Genomic DNA, 8549 nt, shown 5'->3' with positions numbered 1-8549 from the left:
TCAGAGTCAAGTCCATACTTAGTGCTAAAATCTCTAGAAGTGTTTGTCTCAACAAAAGATTTAACGCAATCAAACTGGAAATTCATACCTGACTCCTTACCTTCCTCCATCTCCCAATCTTCAGAGTTGCGTTTGATTCTCTCCAATAAATTCCATTTGTGATCAATATCCTTCTTCATAAAAGAACCGGCACAAGAACTGTCAAGCATGGTACTATCTTCATGAGAAAGCCGAGCATAAAAGTTTTGAGTGATGATTTCTCTCGAGAGCTCATGATTGGGGCATGAATATAGCATTGATTTAAGCCTCCCCCAAGCTTGAGCTATGCTTTCCTTGTCACGAGGCCAAAAGTTATAAATAAAGTTTCGATCACGATGTACTAAATGCATAGGATAGAACTTTTGATGAAATTCCAATTTCAACCGATTGTAGCCCCATGATCCAGCATCATCACATAGCCTATACCATGTCAACGCCTTATCCTTCAAAGATAAAGGAAAGAATTTCTTCTTTACCTCATACTCGGGCAAACCTGCAAGCTTAAATAAACCACAAACTTCATCTACATAGATTAGATGAAAGTCTGGATGTGAAGATCCATCTCCTGTAAAAGGATTAGCCAGCAGTTTCTCAAGCATACCCAAAGGAATTACATAAAAGATTTTTTCAGTAGGTACCTCAGGTTGAGGAGCAACTCCTCCTGCTTCCGTTCGTGGTGAAGATACCCCGAACAAACTCCTCAAAGGAAGAGTTTCCATATTGACAAGTGACAATAAATTTCAGCACAGTATAAAAATGTTTCCTTACCAATTTCCACTTACCAAAGGCACTTCACTGCCCGGCAACGGCGCCAGAAAAGAGTCTTGATGACCCACAAGTATAGGGGATCAATCGTAGTCCTTTTGATAAGTAAGAGTGTCGAACCCAACGAGGAGCAGAAGGATCTCATAAACGGATTTTAGCAAGGTAATAACTGCAAGCACTGAAAGTAGCGGTAACAAGTGATTGTGTAGCGAGGTGAAACGTAGCAAGCAAAGAGTAACAAGTAACAAGTAGTAGCAATGGTGCAGCAAGTGGCCCAATCCCTTTTGTAGCAAGGGACAAGCTTGAACAAAGTCTTATAGGAGGAAAAACGCTCCCGAGGACACACGGGAATTTCTGTCATGCTAGTTTCATCATGTTCATATGGTTCGCGTTCGTTAGTTTGATATAGTTTGATATGTGGGTGGACCGGCGCTTAGGTACTGCCCTTACTTGTACAAGCATCCCACTTATGATTAACCTCTCTTGCAAGCATCCGCAACTACAAAAGAAGAATTAAGACAAATTCTAACCATAGCATTAAACTAGTGGATCCAAATCAGCCCTCACGACGCAACGCATAGACTGGGGTTTAAGCTTCTGTCACTGCAGCAACCCGTCATCTACTTACTACTTCCCAATGCCTTACTCTAGGCCCAAATATGGTGAAGTGTTATGTAGTCGATGTTCACATAACACCACTAGAGGAAAAACAACATACATCATATCAAAATACCGAACGAATATCAAATTTACATGACTCTTATTAACATGACTTATACCATGTCCTCAGGAACAAAAGTAACTACTCACAAGACATAATGATAATCATGACCAGAGGTGTAAAGAATAGCAGCAAGGATCTGAACATAAAATCTTCCACCAAATAATCCAACAAGCATCAACTACAAAGAGTAATCAACACTACTAGCAACTTTACAAGTACGAATAGGAGTTGCGAGACGAAGATTGATTACAAGAGATGAACTAGGGGTTGGAGAGGAGGTGGTGTTGATGAAGATGTTGATGAAGATGCCTCCCCTCCGACGAGAGGAGTCTTGGTGATGACGATGGCGACGGTCTCCCCCTCCGGGAGGGAAGTTTCCCCGGCAAGATCGTCCTGCCAAAGCTCTAGATTGGATCTGCTCAAGTTCCGCCTCGTGGCGGCAGCGAAACCACGAAAAAGCTCCCTATTGATTTTTTTCAAGACCAGGACGCTTCATATAGCAAAAGAGGGGGGCTAGTGGGCCTTCAGGCAGCCCACAAGCCTGCCCTGCGCCACCAGGGGGGTGGTGGCGGTGGGCAAGCTTGTGGGGCCCTGGTGGCCCCCCTCCGGTAGTTCTTTCACCCGGTATTTTTAATATATTCCAGAAACAATCCACGCAAATTTTCAGGGCATTTGGAGATGTGCAGAATAGTGGACTAGGATTTGCCCCTTTCTAGTCCAGAATTCCAGCTGCCTGAATCTCCCTCTTCAAATAATCCTTGCAAAATAACTGAGAAAAGGCATAAATATGGTACCACAAGTAATATAACAGCCCAAGAAGCAATAAATATCAACATGAAAGCATGATGCAAAATGGACGTATCAATCCTGTGCGAATTTACTCCGCGGCGGTTGGGTTTCGGGAAGCGTTACCGCCCGTAATACACGGGGTTAGTGGGGCTCCGCAAGCACCGGATCCCCTCCCCACGACGCGTCGTGGTGTTTAAATGGGATGTGGGGGTTCCGAGGAGGCCACTCGCCCCCTTCTCGCCCCGCATCGACGCCCTCTTCCTCCCTGAGCCCAAAGAGAAAGAGCACGTCCATCTTCGCCTTCCTCTTCTCCGTCGTCGCTGCGCCACCAGCCTTCCCGAGCATTCGTCGCCCGCAGTCATGGCCGGTGGATCCTCCTCGAAGAAGACCTCATTGCAAGGAGCTTGGCTGGGCAGCGAGATCTGCGAAGGTCACATCGAGGTGCTTCGCCATCGCCGGCTGTTGCCCCCGGCCTCCCAGGTGTTCGTGCAGATCCGTGGCGCCGAGACCGCCCCAACACCGGTAGAGGGAGAGATCGTCGTTTTCGACGAGCACTTCTACAAGGGCTTTGGGCTCCCGGCGAGCCCCTACTTCTCTGAATGGCTCCACTTCTTCGGCCTGCAGCCGCACCACCTGGCGCCTAACGCCATCTTGCAGCTGTCGGGCTTCGTAGTCTTGTGCGAGGGCTTCCTAGGGATCGAGCCCCGCCTCGCTCTCTGGTGAAGCCTGTTTTTCTTCAAGCAGCAGTCCATTGCGATGGACAAGGCCGCGCTGGAGAAGCACACCGGGCCACGCCCGATGACTCCGTGCGGAGCCACACTGGTGCATCATCGCTCGAAGTCCGGTTTCCCCCAGATGCCGCTGCAGGAGTCCATCAAGCAGTGGCAGAAGGGCTTCTTCTACGTGAAGAATGCCGATCCTGCACACGACGCCCTCAACATGCCCCCGTTCAACATCCGTCCTCCAACGAAGTTGAATTGGGGGGCTTAGTTCCCGAAGCCGATTCCTAAGGTGGCGCAGATCGGTGCCGACCTCGACATTTTGGAGAAACGCGGCCTTCTTGGCCGCGACCTGCTTACCACCATGGTTACTCGCAGGATATTGTCGCTGCAGAGGCGGTCCCATCTGGTTTTCCAGATGAGCGGCCAGCACGACCCTTGCCGGACCTCCACCAAGAGATTCACCCCTAGAGCGGTGGCGCGGGAGGTGAACCTGATTTCTACCCCCGTATGGACGACTGCGGGAATCTGGCATGGGGGATGATCCCCTACAGCAGGCCCCGTCCGCCTCTGGTGGTAAGCATTCTTTGTTGCTCTGTTCTTGCTGTTTGTCTCGTGACCGTCCGCCTTGTTGAGCCGGCCGTCAACTCCCTCATGCAGGTGTTCGAGAAGTTGCAGGCAGAACTCAACCCGCCTACCCCTAACGTGGCGATGTCTGACGCCTCGGAGATCGAGGACGAGGGCATGATCGAGTCCTGCTCTGCCTCCTCCGAAGGCTCGGAGAATGCACTGGAGTCGGAAGGGACGGAGCCGTCTGGTGAGCATATGCGGGCCTCTATCATAGATTGGACGGACGATGACAAGACTCCCTCCTCCCTATCTGATGCAGCCTTCAAGGAGGACTCCGACCCATGAAGGCCGGGTGAGCGGCTAAACTGGAGCGCTCGAAGCTGCCCGCACGCACCGCGCTCCACGGCGTCCCGGAGCTGGTGTCGATGTTTGCCTGCAGTCGGTTCAAGGTGGACCAGGCGGCCCGCGTGGTGAGTAGCGATCTGAAGCGCTTGGAGGAGCGCACCAGGGTAAGTGCCTCATCTCTGTCTTCGTTTTTTTTTCTTTTCTTCTTCTTGAATCAGTGGGGGCGCGCCAACGCACCCACTGGTTGTAGCCCCCGAGAGTCGGGCCGGCCGAGCGTCGGCCGAGCCGAATCTCTTTGAGCTTCTTTTCCTGCTTTGCTTCTATAATGGGGGCGTGCTAGCGCACCCGCTGGGTGTAGCCCCCGAGAATCGGGTTCGTTATGTTTTAACCAGGCCGAATCTTACTTCTGCTTTTTCCTTGCTTCTTAGGATCTTTAAGATGCCCAGGTGCAAGCCTACAACATGATGCGGGCTCAGAACCAGGCGGCTGATGGCCAGGTCGCCGAGCTTCAGGCCCGGATGGGCGAGGTTGTCATGGAGCGGGACGCCGTGCGTGACGCGGACGGCCGGCTCCAGCAGCAGTTGGCTCTTCTCCATACGGAGAAGAAGGAGCTCGAGGCGGCCAGCCGGGCCGAGCTGGAGCAGGTGCGCGCCTCTCTGCAGGAGAAGGACACCTCCCATACTGCCGACGTGGAGCGTCTTGAGACGTTTCATCTCGGGGAGATGAAGCTCAAGGACGCTGCCTTGAAGGAGAAGGAGGACGCCTTGGTCCAGAAGTAGACGCAGCTGGCCAAGGCCCTAGACGCGGCGGCGGCCCTCCAGGATGAGGTCGCCCGCCTCACTCAAGAGAGCATGGTGCGGGAGCTCGAGGCCCTGGAAAGCGCCCATGATACTGATAGCGACTTCAACCGTGAGTGTTCTTTTTTGTTTTTTCTTGAACTTTCTTTGTCGTCTCCTCTTCTTACTCCTTTTTGCGCCCCTCCCCTAACTCAAGCCTCTTCCGTGAGACACAGGGCGCGGCCGACATGGTTGTCGAGGTGAGCCGTGAGGAGCGCCGCGCGGCCGGGCAGGAGGTAGACGCTACCTCTGGCTGGAGCTTGGAGGAGATCGGGGTGGGCCTCAGGGCCCGCCTGCGCGTCCTGGGCGAGTCCGTCGCTCGGCTCCAGATCGCGGGTTTGTCGATGGTGGTGGCCTTGTGGCCTGATGGCGTAGAGCCGGCGTCGATGATCCGACTCTCCCGCTGCCTTGCGGCTGGCGAGGACCGTCTTGACGCCTGGCGCGCTTCGGCTGCGCGTGCTGGAGCCTACATGGCCCTGCGCTTGGCCAAGTCCTGGTACTGAAACTTTGACTTGGGAAAGCTCGTCGCTCAGCGCGACGGCTCGGAGGTGGAGCTGCAGGCCGTGGAGGAGGTGCTGCACGTGAGGGCCAGCGACATTGGCTCGTACGCCGCCTAGGATGAGCTCAACTTGGAGCGGGGCGAAGGCGGCAATGTGATCCCTGAAGATCTGCATGGCCTTCAGCCCTATGACGCCGATGGAAGCTCCGACGAGGCGGTCCATGAGGTGGAGAATGCTGCCGCCTCCAGTGGCGCGGCGTACGCCGACTCCGGTGCGAACGGAGTCGGGATCCCTCGTGGACGAGACGACGCCACCGCCTCAGGAGCAGCCGGCGAATGTGAAGCCACCACTTGAGGAGCAGCAGCGGGGGCGACCGACGAGGCCGCGACCCCTTAGTTGATCCTGTTTTTTCTTTTTGTTGTGTGAAATTATCTTGTCAGTCCAACAGTTCCACCCACTGGGGGTGTAATGAACTTCGGCCGTGGGCCAATGCATTTTGAATGTATGGATTCAGCATTATATCTGTATTGCCATGCGTGTTGTTTTATATCTTTATCTTTTGATTCCTGTTTGACTTATTTTTCTCCAATTCCTGTACCCCCCCCCAAGTTTCCACCCCACCAGCCCGAAAGCCGGGAGCCAGTCTGTGACTGGGTCGAGGTTTCTGACTTTGAGAATATAAGGCTTAGATTTTTCGAAGCCATCAAGAATTAAAGATATAGACATAAACCAGCAGAGGCCGGCTAGAATGAGATCGTAAAACAGATCAAGCCAACCCAAGTCGGCAACCTTTTTGTAGTCAAACTTTGCATGCACCCGACCTTACCTGGCGTCGCCTCGCTAGCCGGATAGCCGGGAGCCAGTTTATAGCTGTTACGAGGTGACCAGGGATCGGTCCAGCGCACACTATGTGTTTTTCTACAACATAAGGAAGGCGTCCGGGCGGCTAGCGAGCCCCCGAGCTTATTTGAGCCAGCAAGGGGCTTCGCAGAGTGAGCACTCTAGATATGAACTTAAAAAGAAGCATAAGGCATGGTCTTTTCATTGCATTCATTAGAAATCCCTGCAGAGGGAGAAATATACATATGGCATGCTCTTTCCATGTTTCATACTTGCCTTCTAGCAATAAAACGAGCAAAGCAACGCCGCGTTCCATGGACGTTCCGTCTCCTGGCCGGAGTCGTCCCTCTTGCGCTTCCTTGGCTTCTGGGCATCGATCAAGTAGTATGCGTTTTGTGCAATACCCTACTGATGATGAAGGGTCCCTCCCATGGGGATGAGAGCTTGTGCTGGCCGGCAGTGCGCTGGATTCTTCTGAGCACCAAGTCTCCCTCTCTGAAAGAGAGAGGCTTGATCTTCTTGTTGTGGTAGTATCTCAGCTTCTGTTGATAGATGGTCGTCCAGCTCAAGGCCAAGTCCCTTGCCTCCTCGAGGATATGAACACCGTCTTCTCTTGCCTCATTTGCCTCCGTTTCCATGTACAGGGTGACCCGAGGTGAGTCGAACTCGATATCCGTAGGGATAATGGCCTCGGACCCGTATACAAGAAAGAACGGAGTGAAGTCGGTTGACCGGTTAGGCGTGGTGCGGAGACTCCACAGTACAACAAGTATTTCTTAGATCCAGCAGCCGACTGATAACCCACAAGTATAGGGGATCTATCATAGTCCTTTCGATAAGTAAGAGTGTCGAACCCAATGAGGAGCAGAAGGATCTAACAAGTGGTTTTCAGCAAGGTAATATCTGCAAGCACTGAAATTATAGGTAACAAGTGGTTGTGTGTTGAGATGATTCGTAGCAAGTAGCAAGTAACAAAAGTAACAACGGTGTAGCAAAGTGGCCCAATCCCTTTTGTAGCAAGGGACAAGCCTGGACAAAGTCTTATAGGAAGTAAAACGCTCCCGAGGACACATGGGAATTTTTTGTCAAGCTAGTTTTCATCATGTTCATATGATTCACGTTCGTTACTTTGATAGTTTGATATGTGGGTGGACCGGCGCTTGGGTACTGCCCTTAATTGTACAAGCATCCCACTTATGATTAACCCCTCTCTCAAGCATCCGCAACTACGAAAGAAGAATTAAGACAAAGTCTAACCATAGCATTAAACTATTGGATCCAAATCAGCCCCTTACGAACCAATGCATAAACTAGGGTTTAAGCTTCTGTCACTCTAGCAACCCATCCTCTACTTACTACTTCCCAATGCCTTCCTCTAGGCCCAAATAATGGTGAAGTTTTATGTAGTCAACGTTCACATAACACCACTAGAGGAAAAACAACATACAACACATCAAATTACCGAACGAATACCAAATTCACATGACTAGTTATAGCATGACTTATCCCATGTCCTCAGGAACAAAAGTGACTACTCACAAAGCATAATCATATTCATGACCAGAGAGGTAATGAGTAGCATCAAAGATCTGAACATATAATATTCCACCAAGTAATCCAACTAGCATCAACTACAAAGAGTAATTAACATTACTAGCAACCTTACAATTACAAATCGGAGTCGCGAGACAGAGATTGTTTACAAGAGATGAACTAGGGTTTGGAGATGAGATGGTGCTAATGAAGATGTTGATGGTGATGAGTCCCCTCCGATGAGAGGAGTGTTGGTGATGACGATGGCGACGATTTCCCCCTCTGGGAGGGAAGTTTCCCCGGCAGGATCGTCCTGCCGGAGCTCTAGATTGGTTCTACTCAAGTTCCGCCTCGTGGCGGCGGCGAATCCTCCGAAAAGCCTCCTCTTGATTTTTTCCAGACCGAAACTTTTCTTGTAGCAAAAGAGGGGGCCCAGTGGGCCAGCAGGGAGCTCACAAGCCCCCTAGGCGCGACCAGGGAGCCCGCGCCTAGCAGGCTTGTGGCCTCTTGCTGGCGCCCCTCTAGCACTTCTTCGGCCCGGTATTTTTTATAAATCCCAAAAAAATCCTCATTTATTTTCACGGCTTTTGGAGTTGCGCATAAAAGGTATCTCAAACTTGCTCCTTTTTCACGCCAGAATTCCAGCTGCCAGCATTCTCCCTCTTCATGTAAACCTTGCAAAATAAGAGAGAAAAGGCGAATATTGTACCGTGAAGTGTAATAACAGCCCAAAAAGCGATAAATATCAACATGAAAGGATGATGAAAAATGGACGTATCAACTCCCCCAAGCTTAGACCTCACTTGTCCTCAAGCGAAAGCCGAGATCAATAAACATGCGCACATGTTTAGGGAGAGAGGTGTCGACAAAACAAGATACGAACATGCAA

Source organism: Hordeum vulgare, chromosome 4H (genome assembly GCF_904849725.1).
Source record: "Hordeum vulgare subsp. vulgare chromosome 4H, MorexV3_pseudomolecules_assembly, whole genome shotgun sequence".
In the NCBI taxonomy this organism is placed as follows: Eukaryota; Viridiplantae; Streptophyta; class Magnoliopsida; order Poales; family Poaceae; genus Hordeum; species Hordeum vulgare.
This window is presented reverse-complemented; position numbering follows the sequence as displayed.